Raw genomic sequence first — 14,420 nt, forward strand, 5'->3', positions numbered from 1 at the left:
ACCTGTCAATGTGTGACTTCATCTCGAAGACGTGTACACACAGACCTTTCAAATCCGGTAACATGGTGGAGAGGGAGAAAGAGGGAGAGATAGAGAGAGATGGAGGGGTTAGTTGGTTTTTTATTTTGTTATTTATTTATTTCATCAAAAAAATAATAGAATGAATAAGAAAACTGAAAAAGAAAAAAAAGGAGGAGAAGGGGGGGGGGCAAAATTGTCATTATAAAGATGTTCATAACAAATTAGATCAAATACTCAACAAAATAAAAATTTTGGACATGTACGGGGGTGTTTGGCTTAACTTTTGTGGAGCAAAAGTCCTTTTTGTAAAAGGACTTTTTGTAAAAGAACTTTTTACAAAAGTTATTTTTTAAAATGTGTTTGGATTAGCTTTTGAAGGGAAAAAGTCAAAAATTAAAGTGTTTGGTTTAATTTTTACATGTAAAATGACAAAAAAAAGACATGTTTAGGGTAGATGAGGGGTATATTGGTAATTTAATATTTTTAGCTGGTGAAAAGTTAGGAAAAATCAAGTAATCATGACTTTTTAAAAAGACTTAAATTACTCTATGGAAAAAGTCATTTACAAAAGTCATTTTCCCTTTGCCAAACATCTTTTGGGACTTTTTCTAAAAAATAACGTCAAAAATCATTTAAAAAGGTAAGCCAAACACGTATCGTAGTAGTGTAAGGTTAACCACAGGACCATTTGTTCAGTTTTGTCTTTTTTCGTTCCACTATTCATGTATTCCTGCTCCTTGAACTTCAACTGCTCCCGGCTCCATCTTCTTCGTCAACCATAGAAACCGCCATATCCACCCCACGTTCTTCCTTCATCGCATATCCTTCTTCATTGTGTAACTGTCCCGTCTACATAAGAGTTCAATCTCAACCTAATTGCTTCAATTGTTTCAACATTTGCTTCAAATTGCTTCAAGCTTCTCATAATCATGGACCACAAATCAACTGAGAACATTTTCCCCTTTGAATAAAAGCCATCCAATGTATGTTTTAATTTCTGTTTTCACAAATTTCTAGGTTTACTTCCACTTTGGATTGGGCTTTTCAACAACAAAACTCACTAGTTCTTCTCCATCATCTGCAGGATTTTTATTTTTTCTTTGAATGCACTTGGAAGATCCCAGACAACGATGGCCTCTTACTTCCATATACACTTTTCTATATGTAAATCTCATTGGACGTCCACTCACTTACTCAGTAAGTTTCAATTTCAGGTTTTTTATTTGTCAACTGATACTGATAATAGAGATGCTATTGAGGGAGAACGACGACTATTGTCTCATTCGAGGCCACCTGCCACTGCTGGTTTTGACGTTCAATTTTGGATTCCGGCTTGAACTTTACCAGAAGAAAAATAGCAGATTCCGTTTGACATCTGTAAGTTTCTCAAAATCCATCTCCATCCCTATTGATGCAAAATCAATTTAACGCTTTCTAAAGTCTTAATTAAAAACTTTCTAAGAAACTTTTATGATTCATAGCAAGAAATCAGTAATCTTGATTTGTAATTTTCCCCCTTTATCACAAATGTCTATAATTGAGGATGTTGATTGCATTTCCAAACGAATTCACACAAAATTAGGGTTATGTTTTTCTCTGCTTTTCACTCTATATTGGATGGCTTTAAGCTGGTAATTTTTTTGTTGTCATTAGTTTATAATCTTGAACCAGGTTTGATTTTCTGTTTGTTTTTCGGTTTTAGCCCTAAATCAATTTGTGTTGCTTGAACTAGGTTTGTTTTGTTTTGAATCATGTGTTGGCTAGATCTGTTTTAGCCATAAACCAATTCGTTTTACTTGAATGGGTTTTTTTTATTTTATTTATTTTTTTTTTTATCTCAAGTTTGATTCTTTTTACTGATAATGCTTTGTTTTTTTTCAACCTCTTCCAAAATTGATGGACATAATGGTTTGCCACACGACCCATATGGATCAATATCTGGTAAAATATTATGCATATTAACTATTTGACAAAATACCATGCTTATTCCATTTATGATCTTTAGTCCTTTGATCAATACTAAATTTGAAATTAGACATAAACCTGGATATGGAATTTTAATTTTTCTTACTTTTTTGTTGATGACAAATAGCGATGAATCAAATGTGAGTGGGCATGATAGCGAGGGTACATCTTGGATTTAGTGCTTTTGCAATATATGTGGGAATGAACTTTTCTGTGAAGTTGATGAAAATTACATCGAATATGATTTAACAACTTTGGTTTAAGCAACCAATGATTATGGTCTTGATTAGATTACTGTTTTGCTTCTCTTATTAGTTATTACATGAAAAAAAGGTTCGTCATTTGTGACTTTTGATAGTGAATAACAAATATAAATTGGGATTTATCGTTTCTACTTAAATCCAATAATCATCATTTGGGTTCTAATTTGTTGCTCTTTTGTGTATATGAACTTTCTTAAACTATAGAAAAAGTGGGGGGAAGAAGTGAAGTTTGACTTTAATAATGCAATAAACGCAGAGTGACTTTAATGATGTTAAACTATACAAACTACTCTCTTTAAGTGTTTGAGGAATCTCAAATATGACATTTTATAGATGTCGAACTTTAAAATTTTCTTATGTTTTTTATGTGAACTTTTAATTGCATTGATTTGTTTTGTTTATTGGTTTGATAGAGTATGCAACTGAATCAACATATGTTTTTTTTAATGTGAATATTCATCTTCTCTCTAAACTCTTGTCATTTTTTGGGTACTTATGACTTTATAATTGGTCTTTTAAGTCCATGTATAATAACCAATATGTCCCCATCTTCTTTATTGTTTTAATCCTTTCTATTTAATATTTTTTTTTTATAAAATATTTATTATTGATTACAATACATACTTATTCATAACATTGATTTGTGAGTTAGTTTTTCAGTTTGTGTATATGTAGGTTTTGCAAAATTATCTTATTTGTTAGGATTTAAAAAAAAAAGACATGATATTACGATTTATGATCGATGTTATTATTTCAAGTGTATCAAAATTTATATCATGGTATGTCATGATTTTACCATTAATCACGAGTTAAATAACATTGTTAACGTTTTTGAACCGTTTGATGTATTATTTATTGATAAAGTGATAGACTTAAGAAAAAAAAAAGTCAATGTTTCTTAGTTCTTACATATTTTTGTTTCTAAATATTTTAGAATTCAAAAGTGTTTTTCATTTTCTATTATAAATAGTGTACATTGAAAAATCTGTCCAATAAAAATATAATTTTTAACCCAAAATAGCAAAATATACTTTTTAAAGAATAAGATTGTATAAACATCGGATAGATATAACACTATTTATATTGTTCCAATTAATATATGTCAAACATTGAATGTGGACCAAAAACTTCCTATTTATTTACATTGTTCCATTAAAATTAGAGGTGAGCATGGTGCGGTTCGGTGCGGTTTTTGGCCAAAACCGAACCGAAAACCGCAACTTCGGTTTTTTGAAATTTAGAAATCGTACCGTTTGGTTTTATGCGGTTCGGTTTTTGCGATTTTTTATTGCGGTTCGGTTTTTTGTTAGTTTTTTTTGTTTTTGTTTTTCCTTTTTACTAAAACTCAAGTAACTCTGTGAGTTACTTTGACTCAAATAAGGAGTGCTAATCATTTATTGGAGATAAACCGATACCACCACCTCTTGGTTTGAAATCAAATTACATAACCACTCATCCAACATGTTTGTAATGTTTGAATATAATACGAATTTAATATAATATTTGTTTCACAAATACATACGATAATATCAATTAATGTATTCATAAAAATGATACTTATCACTAGTACTCTTCATATTTAAATGTTAAAAAATGTCATAAACATTATTTGTTATTGTAAATACCACTGAATTTATGCTTAAAAATATACAATCATCATTCGATAGATAAAACAAATATTTATATTTATAAAAATTTTAATTGTCATAAGTTATTTGTTCTTACGAATATCAACATTTTATATATATATATATATATATATATATATGCGGTGCGGTTCGGTTTTTTGCGGTTTTTGCGTGACTAGAAACCGCACCGCACCGAGTATTTTCGGTTTTTACAAAACTAAAAACCGCACCATCAGTTTTCATTTCGGTTTCGGTTTATGCGGTTTTTTTGGTTTGCGGTTCGGTTTTTGCACACCCCTAATTAACATATGTCAACCAAAGAAAAATTGACATCAGCAAAAGCTACTGAAATATATAAATAATAATGGTTTTTATTTTGTGTTAAAATAAAAATATTTTGTTGTTTATATATTAAAAGTAAAAGCATGTTTAAAACAAAAATACATTGATAAAATTTATTTATTTATTATAAAAATACGCATAAATAACTTTATGTTTTGCTAATAGTTATTAAAATTGAAAAATAAATTGTTAAAATTTCATTATGGAAGGGAGGTAATGTAAATTTTATTTATATTAATTTTATTTTTAACCGGAAATAATATTTTGAAACCAAACATCAACATAAATATGATCGTAACTCCAAAAAAAAATGTCGTTTCATTTTTAAAGCAAAACAAAATCATAGTTTTATTTTTATGTCGAAACAAACTTTTGACAGAAAAGTATGGATGATCGTTTGGATGGATGGCTCGATCCAAACGATCAACTAAATCTAAATTGATTTTAGTTTCAAAGTATCGATTTGAATAATTCAAACTACATTCAAATCCAATCTATTATAACCAAATCATTATTCAGTTGGACCGATTTTTGCAATTCGGTTTTCAAGAGTCATGATATATAAAAATAAAACTTAAATATTAATAAATTATATAAAAGAAACTAACACAAATGTGAGAAATATGTTATTTTAGTAAAAAAAAAATGGATGTTCATTGCTTTTTAACACATTTAGCCATATTTGGGCTTATTTCAAGAATTAGTAATGGAAGTGCATTGTTATTTGTTTAGTTAACTCTCTAATGTGTTTGTACTTGAATTTACAGTTAGGTTAACGGCCAAAAAATAAGTGATACTCCTCTTATTGGTTTTATTGTTGATGAGTTAGTTAATAAGAGTTTATCGGGTTTGATTCTATATACATTTTTATCTTTTATATACTAATATACATAGGTATATTAACTATTTATCTAATATGTGTGTACGGGGGTTGTTTGTATGTATATTAATATGTTTGTCATGTTTTCTTAAGGTGACAATTATCCTAATTGGGTACAAAATTTTCTTATCGAAACCTTATGTGGTCATAAGGTCATTTTTACTATTAACGTTGACAAATTTAATATGTCACCAAATTACATGTGTCGTTTTATTGTAACTAAATACTAAGTGACAAAAAACATATTGATAAGGGATATAAGATTACTCCCACGATTAAGAGCAATACGGTGGTTTAACAAATGATGAAGATCATTATATAGTTATAATCGATGATGAAGATGAATGGTTGTCTAAAGTCCCTGAGTATGAATGAGAGCTCTCAAAACAAGCGTTATGGGGACCACATATTTATTTGATATCATCAACAATGTCAATAATGGTAATTATTAATTCATATTGTGGTAAGTTATGTAAAAGTTATACTTTATATGTATTAAACTTGATTTGTCTTAATATACATAAGATGTTTGTGATAATAAAGAAATTGATGGTCTTCAAAAACGTATATATGATGTCAAAGAAGCAAAAGATGAAGAAGGAAGTGAGAATGTATGGGTTAATTTATATTATTTCTATAAAGTTAGATTATGTTTTTTTGGTATGCTTCTTATTATTGCGATCAATATTTAGAATTAGGTTGGTCATGATAATATTGAAGATCATATTTTTAAAAAGCCTATCTATATCTCTACTTTCAAGATGGTGAAGACATTCAAGTAAGTTACAAGATATTGTTTAAATTTTATATTTTTCTTACAATGTGGAAATATTTTTGCTTCAACTGTTATTGTTAGCTATTCTTTTACGGTATATCATCAATAACACTAAAGAAGTGTCGGCTTGCATAATTGTGTGAGGAGTCTACTAATGATGATACTGCTAACCGACTTTAAAGTAATTAAATAACAGATTTTATTTTTTTGTTTTTAACTTAACTTCATTTAATTGTGTTATAATTAATTGCTATGCTTTTTATTTTATTGTCTTTTAATGTTTTTTTTTCATTCATATGTTGTTTACATTAGTAGCTTTGTCATTATACAATGCATGGTAACAAATTACATAATAACATAAAACAAAATAAAATTAATATTTTATTTATTATACCGGTTAACCGTCCATAGGATATAAAACTAATTCTTTCTTGCCAAAAAGTTAATTGGAAAAGACTTTTGAAAATGTCAAACATTTTTTATTTTTAAACTCCCAAACACCCGGAACTGTCGTCGTTCATTTCCCATTGTTTACCTCCTTCCGCTCCCTCACTGTCACCAACCATTACTTCCATTTGGAATTCGCTATGACTTGACCGGTCTCGCCGGACAACCGTTTAATAGCAACTTTATATGGGACAGTGGCTTTAAAGACGAGACATAATCCATCACATTCAATTTCTTCTGGGTTTTTAACTAAAAGAGCATTCGTTGGAGATCAAGACTCAAATTCCATATAGGTTTTTCACCAATTTCTTCCCAAACGGTTCCTTTCTTATCGGTTTTTCTTCCATTTTCTGGCAAGAAGTATAGTAAGAGAGATTCCAGGTCCTATAACCACGATGTGGGCCATGACATTGTTGTAGTCTCAATGGCTGCAACCGGTCAGGGGTGGGACGTGAAGTTGATAGATGGATTGAGACATGGCGAATTGAAGAAACTAATGGGGCTTGATGTTTATGCGGAGTTCATCATTCCATCAACAGCGGTTAATCTTTACTGATATCAAACCTTCCACTAAATCTTAGTTAGTGCCCTGGTAATCTCCTATAATTAGTTCGAGAGATTCGTAATTGTTTGTCGATCATGCCTCCTTTGATCTACATTTCTCTTTTTCACTTTGACATGTGATTGCAAAATAATACATGGAATTCGAACTTGCATGGGGTTTTGCTATTGACTTGATCGTTGTAAAGTTTAATGTAGTTATAAGTTAATTTACCCCCAAAAAATCCAATAAGTTCATACCAACTTTGGAATTATATGATCTTTCTACTTCATTTTGATGAGTATGTCCGAGACCTTTTGCTGAAAATTGAAGTAGAAATGGGAAAAAGTCAACAAGAGCCATAGAAGGAGGAATGAGGTGTTATTACACTTGAAGTACTATATATAAGTTGTACTACATAGAAAACCAATTTTCCTATTTTTAACCAACTAAAATTCACTACTAGAAAAAAGGCCTTTTACGACGCTCATTGCGCGTCGTAAAAGGCTCAGACGACGCGCAAATGCGCGTCAAGGAAGGCCCTGTCATAAAGAGAGACGACGCGCATTTACGACGCTCATTTACGACGCGCAATTACGACGCGCGTTTACGACACGCAATGCGTATCAAGGAAAGCACTGTCATAAAGAAAGACGACACGCATTCTCGTGTCGTGACCTTACGACGCGCGTGTTAATGACACGCAATGCGTATCAAGAAAGCCCCTGTCAAGAAAGGCCATGTCATAAATGAAGACGACACACATTTTTGCGTATCGTAAATTTAAATGTTTAAAAAAATATTTATATATTTATTAGTTTTTAAATTAAATTTTCATTTAATATCTCATAATAAAAATAAAATACCATATACAAAAAATACAATACATTGCATAAAATTTAATGTCATACAATTCTATTTTCTTACAATATATAAATTAAATTTACATTGTTATTAAGAGGTTTTCCCTAACAATATAACCTAATACTACATTGCTATAATAAAGGGGCACCTTCTTGTTTCAGTAACTTGTCATTAAGGTGTCTGAAGAAGCTCTAAAACCCTTCATCATGTCTCTTAGCTTCAATATCAATCCCAACTCTTTATCAAGAACAACACGGAAATCCTACACAATAATCATGTCAGTTGTACAATATCAATATCAACTAATTAATAATACACATGGTATGTATGAGAGTGGAATCAACCATATTCAAATCAATATCAACTAATCAATAATCATTTCAGTTGTACAATATTAACTAATCAATAATCAATATCAACTAAACCACAACACAACTAACACAAAGATATTAGCCACTTTTTTTGCATCAGAAAACAAAATGAACTTAACAAACCTGCAAATCAAGAGAAGTCATGAATGACCCTGTATAAACTCTAAAAAAAGAAAGCAAGTAAAGTTAACAGATTAGATAAAGTACTAGACAAAAAAAATACAAGAGTGAATTATTATAAATAAGAATAGAAGGAGCACCAATTTCATCGAAAACTTCCTGAACCTATATGTATCATCAAATTACCAAATTACCCATAAACTATTTAAAATAAATTAAAATTTTGTGATTTCCTTTTTGTAAATTAAAAAGTGAAAGGACCAAATGTGTAATTCCGGAAAATTAAAATTACAGGGACCATAAATGTAATTTATGCATACCTCCCAAAAGAGCTTAACTGTCCAGCTTCCTTCAGTGTAACCACCAGTGTACCGTGTGTTATTCCTCAAATCATCAACATCAAATGTCATGGTTTCCACCAGAAAGAAGCTTTTTTTTAATATTAAAAACTTTAGTTGATTTAATTAAAAAAATTAAGATAAATCAATTTAAGCAATACTTAATACCTGATTAAATTCACTGGCATTAAACAATTTCAATCAAGATGGGGATATAAGATATGTTAATCCTCTATAAAACGCATTTGAAAGTGGCAATACCTGTAAATAATTAGTGGCATCAAATATAGCAAATTTTGTTTCTTTTTCCGAAATGAAAGGGTAAAAAGGTCATTTTAGAGAGATGATTATACCTGTCGGTTAAGTTTATAATCTACCATAGCATATATATACTGCAACTTATTATCATTTGTGACAATGACATCTTTACCCCCAGTTTTAAGTTAAACAACATGTCGTTTTCCAGATAACTCTTCATTAACTGTAAAATCTAGACACATATCCTTCACATCACTATCATAATGCTGCAATAATATATCAAGAAAAGAAGAATGAATTATAAAGTTTGGGATCTAATGCTGACATCTCATCAATAAAGCTGTAACGACCTAGAAGCTTTTGTACAAAAACATGGGAGAAAGAATAATCTAGTAATTACTAATTAGTAAAAAGTAAATACCACTTAATTCCATCAGATGTGGCTATTGCAATATCTAAGTTTTGTGCAGTGAAAACTGAAACAGTGTAACCTCAAAACTCAAAAGTCCCTGGATTCTATAAATAATTAGATAATAATTACTAATTAGCATGCATATATATACAATAAAGCTAAATCAATCAATAGTAATAGTAGTTGAGGTTTACCGAGTTATTTCAGCATGCCACAGTGGTAATATTGGTGCTTGACATACTAAAAGAGTTACACCAGTAGGAACAGGGGAACAGCAGGAACTGGAACATTGGAATACAACCTATAGGATCTTCTGTTTCCACCTTAAACTTGTCATTGTCGCTTCTGATTCGAACAAATTGAAGCTTTATATGATTGGAGAAGGAGCTAAAGGAGAATGAACCTTCAAATATGTTATGACTAAAATCAATGTACTCACAAAAATTGTTTGAAGAAATATCAAACAACTTAAGAGATGTTGTTACTAAGATCCAATTCACCGAGATTCTTCGACTCACAGAACCCTGTCAAACGACAAAAATAAAAATAAAAAAATATGCGTAAGCCATGAAACTCAAAAGGTAATTAAGTTATAAAAGATTAACCTTCAAGAAATATATTACTTGCATTTTCATGGTCATACAAGTTCAAAAAGATTAAGCATCAAGGAAAGGACCAAAGGTAATGTTACAAAATACTCACAAAAATGAAATGTGCATGCTTTAGATATATAACTTACCATGATTTGATAATGAGCCATTAAGATTATTGTGAGCGAATGGGACAGCTCTTAGGGAAGATAATGCATGTATTGCTGAAGGGATGCTCCCAACAAGACTGTTAGAACTCAAATCCAAGACCTCAAGATGGTGGAAAGATGCAAAAGCTGGATGACAACAAGAGAGTGTTACAAGTCATGTATTATTGACGATTGAAGCTAGATAAGGTCCCACCTCTGTAATATTTAGCTGTTTAGTTGCAGCATCAACAAGCCTTGATTCACTCCCCCCTAAAAGTTACAAAAAGAAATATAAAAAACAAACATTTTTCAGAAACTGTTTAATCTAGAAAAGGGTTTTGTGTATACTAAAGTTGTGCAACATAAACCAGCAAGAGAATCAAGATACTTTTTCCCATTTATGTCATACACATATGAACCCTATCATAACAAGAATCAAACCTTTTTCACAATAGACATAGAATATACAAAATTCCAATACTTATAAATGTTAATAATCTTTACCTCAGATTTATCTGTTACCAATGGATGCAATTCATCAGGCTGCCATCTAGCAGTGAAAGGAGCCAACATGTCATGTCCCTTATACCTAATATTGGAATAGAAGCAATCAGAAAACGATTTTTTTAAAAGAAATCCAATATTTTGAGGCATAGTATTAAAGATGCATTGCTATAACATACCCCTTACGATCAACTGCAGAATCATCAGTTTGTACAGCTTCTATACTAGTCCACCTCACCATCACACTTCTAGAACCTCCAACATTTTTTCTATGTGAACCAATCTATAACATATAACATCTTATTAAATTCAAATCATTAGAGTTGTAATCATAAAGCCTGTTTTCATCTGAGTGTCAGTAACTACAAGTCACATGAAGCAATGGAAAAAAAAAGTAAGTGGAAAATACGCTATGAATTATGAAAACAAACAAGTTATAAACTTTCATACTTTTGCAATGCTAAAAATTTAATAGCTTCTCTATTTATTTAGATAAACAGGTCCTGCGCCCCAAGGAAATTTCAATGTTTCATAAGCTATTAGGTTTAATTATGATGGAGAATATAAATCTAGCCGATATCATATTAGCAGAATACTAATTTTAACAAGGATCATATATAGTTCAATAACATATATTCCTGATTTAATTCGTGTATTAAACTGATTTTGATTCTGATTGTGTGCATGAATGGGAGGAATAACTAATAAGAGGGCCTAACCTGTGATGCAGCCCTTCGAAATAGATTACTCATCTTCTCCTATATTTTAGTGAAAAAGCTCCAAGAATCAAGTGAATGTTAAAAAAAAATCAATATTGATATCCCTTTTGTACGCCCTTAAAACTTGATAGAGACAGAAACTTGATAGAGATAGAAAGGGAGTCAACATGGAGAAAGAGAGTATGTCGATTGTCGACCATGTGGTGTGATGTTTATAGTTGGCTTTTAATAATCGAAATCAGATAAAGATCGGATCGGAGATGTTGAGTTTCATCCTGTTGAGCAACTCGGTTTCATGGGAGTCGCATATTAGGTAACAGGGAGAAGAACGATGGTAAGCACAACATACCTTTGTGTAACCAGAAGAGGAGAATCGAACCCGTCAATCGGATGTTGGTGATGTTGTGTTTGTTCACATATAACAAATTTACCCCCACATCCAACACTTTGAGAATAAACAATATTGAACCAATTAACGAACCTTAGAGAGTTTATCGCCACCAAGATGATGCAGATGCACGAAAAAAACCAGAATCCTTTTTTCTTGATTGAGAAGATGAAGTTGAGGGATGAATGAGAAGTCGTGTTCCCCTAATTTGCTGAATGGATGAAGAAATAGGACCAAGGATAGAAGCACAACTAGGCTAGGGTTTGTAACGTGGGGAGTCATTGTAGATGGAGTAGGGTAGAGGTGAAGAGGAGTGAGCGGGGTACTTCAAAATTTTGGGGGATTTTCCATGTTTCTAGTGGTGGCGGCTGCTAGGTTTTACAGAGAGTAGCAGGGGAGAAAATGAAAGAAGATATTACTATTTCAAATGTGTTATGTTTGATTAGGGTTTGCAAATAGAAGGAAGTGAAAGTCGATCGGAGAAGAAGGGGTTTGCAGAGAGAAAGAAGGGAGAGAATGAAGTCGATTTGGCGGGTGTAGAGAGTAGAGAGGAAGAGGAAGCGGGTGTTCAAAATTTTGGGGGATTTAGTTTCCCCCCTGAGTCCCAGAAACGCGCGTTTTTAAAATTATAAAGCGACATTTGTAGAGGACGCCCTTTTTATTATAGGTGCCCTCCGTGTTTTTAATATTTTTACATGAGACACTAATTTAAGGGCACTCAGTAATGCGCGACCTAAATCCTTAAAATTTTTGAAGAGATGACACTTTTTTAATGTCGCTCTCTAATGCGTAACATAAATCAAAGAGCGTCGTGTTTTGCGCGTCGTAAAAGGCCTTTTTTCTTGTAGTGATTGATTATTCGCAATAACTTTCAAGAATCTCTGTACACAAACCAATCATTATCAGAAAATATGGAGTTCATCTTACACAAATGTGCGCATTATTGAAATATAGTCTAGACTTAGGGTTATTTTAGTAATTTTAAGAAGTAACTAATGCAGCTAGAAAGGAAGTTATATTGTTAGAAAGATCCATGAGACAAATTAATTTTGATTATTTTTATTGACATTTTGACTTTGACTCAATCATTTACTCTTTAACCATAACCTATTTATCTTTACGTATACCTAAAAGACTTCATAAACCCTTTGTAATTGATGTGTCATCAATAAAGACTCTATTTAGTGCATATATAAACATCTCTCCTCTCTGATACGAATGTCCATGTTACCACTTTAATTCAATGTTTCTTTGGTTTAATTCCAACATGCATAATGACAGGTGGTTCAAGGAATTTCCATTCTTATCATATAGCATGTTGTGTAAATCTGTATACATATTTCAAAATTGAGCTTTCTTTTGTTCCATCTGATACGTATAGTGTTCCGCAGTTTTGCTATCATATAATACGGTAATGACATGTTTTACAATACAACCGATGCAGGCTATTTTCACAGTTGAAGATGTTGTATCGGACCCCAAAAAATGTTTGAATAAAATTCGATAGCTTTGTAATTGTTTGTCGATCATGCCTCCTTTGATCTACATTTCTCTTTTTCACTTTGACATGTGATTGCAAAATAATACATGGAATTCGAACTTGAATGGGGTTTTGCTATTGACTTGATTGTTGTAAAGTTTAATGTAGTTATAAGTTAATTTACCCCAAAAAAAATCCAATAAGTTCATACCAACTTTGGAATTATATGATCTTTCTACTTCATTTTGATGAGTATGTCTGAGACCTTTTGCTGAAAATTGAAGTGCAAGGGGAAGTAATATTACCCTATTCGCTTTCAACATTTATCTTGGTCGACTGCATTGTCGAAATCATTGATTCTTGGGACCTTAAAAGGATCAACAATATTCCCCTGCTTTTTTGTGGTTTTCCCCAAAATTATTGTAAAATTGATACAATATTTGTTAACTTTCCCCCTTACTTTCCAAGACAGCCATTATCTTGTTTCTTGACTAGCATAGACATCCATTAATGTAAAGTTAACCGCATACATTGATGTTCTAACTAGGGTTAATAAGTTTCATTTATTGTTTAGTGGGCGTTAATTTCTTATAGACCTGGGGAAGGACACTTGATCTTGCATACATCTAGTCCCACCCTCATAAGGTATGGTTTTTGGTTCAGTGTTGTAAAAATCCCGATTAGGCCCCGATTAATCTCCGATTAATCCCTAGACGCTACTCGACCGATTAGAGAGCGCCTAGCGATTTATCCATGCATACAAAATGACTGAAACAGTAGAACACGATGAAATTTTAACACCTTAAAAAAGTTATATCTCAATAAAAACTATTTGAGGTATGATTAGTGTTGTATTTTTCATATTAACCTATTTTGTTATGATATTAGTGGTATTTATTAACTTTTATATGATATTAGTCATATTTAATTTTTTAAAATCTAACAAATTAGCAATTAATGGTCCCCGATTAATCCCCCGATTAATCTCTATCTAGCCGATTAATCCCTTAACCCCAGTCCACCGACTAGGTATCGTTAAACGATTTTTACAACCTTGCTTCTGGCACTTTTTAAAATCATTTGGCTAACAGATAATTGATTAAATTCGCAGCTATATGGCATTTACATGGGTTGTACACGAGGAAATTACTAATGTATCAATTTGTATGGTTTGCCATCTATATATTTCTACCCAATCCCATAATTTGGAACTCTATGAAAATATTTTAGACTTGTCAATTAGTGCGTTAGACGAAAGTTAAACTTAATGAAGTTCTAATTGAAAATGTTATTATGATACTCATTTTGTAAAAAAAAAAAAATTATATTTTTTTCGTATATTTGTTGGCAATCTGCAAACCTGCT

At 31.4% G+C, this 14,420-nt stretch overlaps 1 long non-coding RNA gene across 1 annotated transcript; it reads left to right on the forward strand.

Annotated features, from left to right (window-relative positions):
• The first annotated feature begins 697 nt into the window (after positions 1–697).
• On the forward strand, positions 698–2,412 carry LOC145070658 (uncharacterized). The gene is made up of 3 exons (XR_013690029.1): positions 698–1,004; positions 1,106–1,398; positions 2,114–2,412. It is a non-coding gene; the product is annotated as an uncharacterized LOC145070658 (long non-coding RNA).
• Positions 2,413–14,420: the final 12,008 nt, after the last annotated feature.

The sequence above is a fragment of the Lactuca serriola genome, chromosome 8 (assembly GCF_051521515.1).
Source record: "Lactuca serriola cultivar US96UC23 chromosome 8, Lser_US96UC23_V15, whole genome shotgun sequence".
In the NCBI taxonomy this organism is placed as follows: Eukaryota; Viridiplantae; Streptophyta; class Magnoliopsida; order Asterales; family Asteraceae; genus Lactuca; species Lactuca serriola.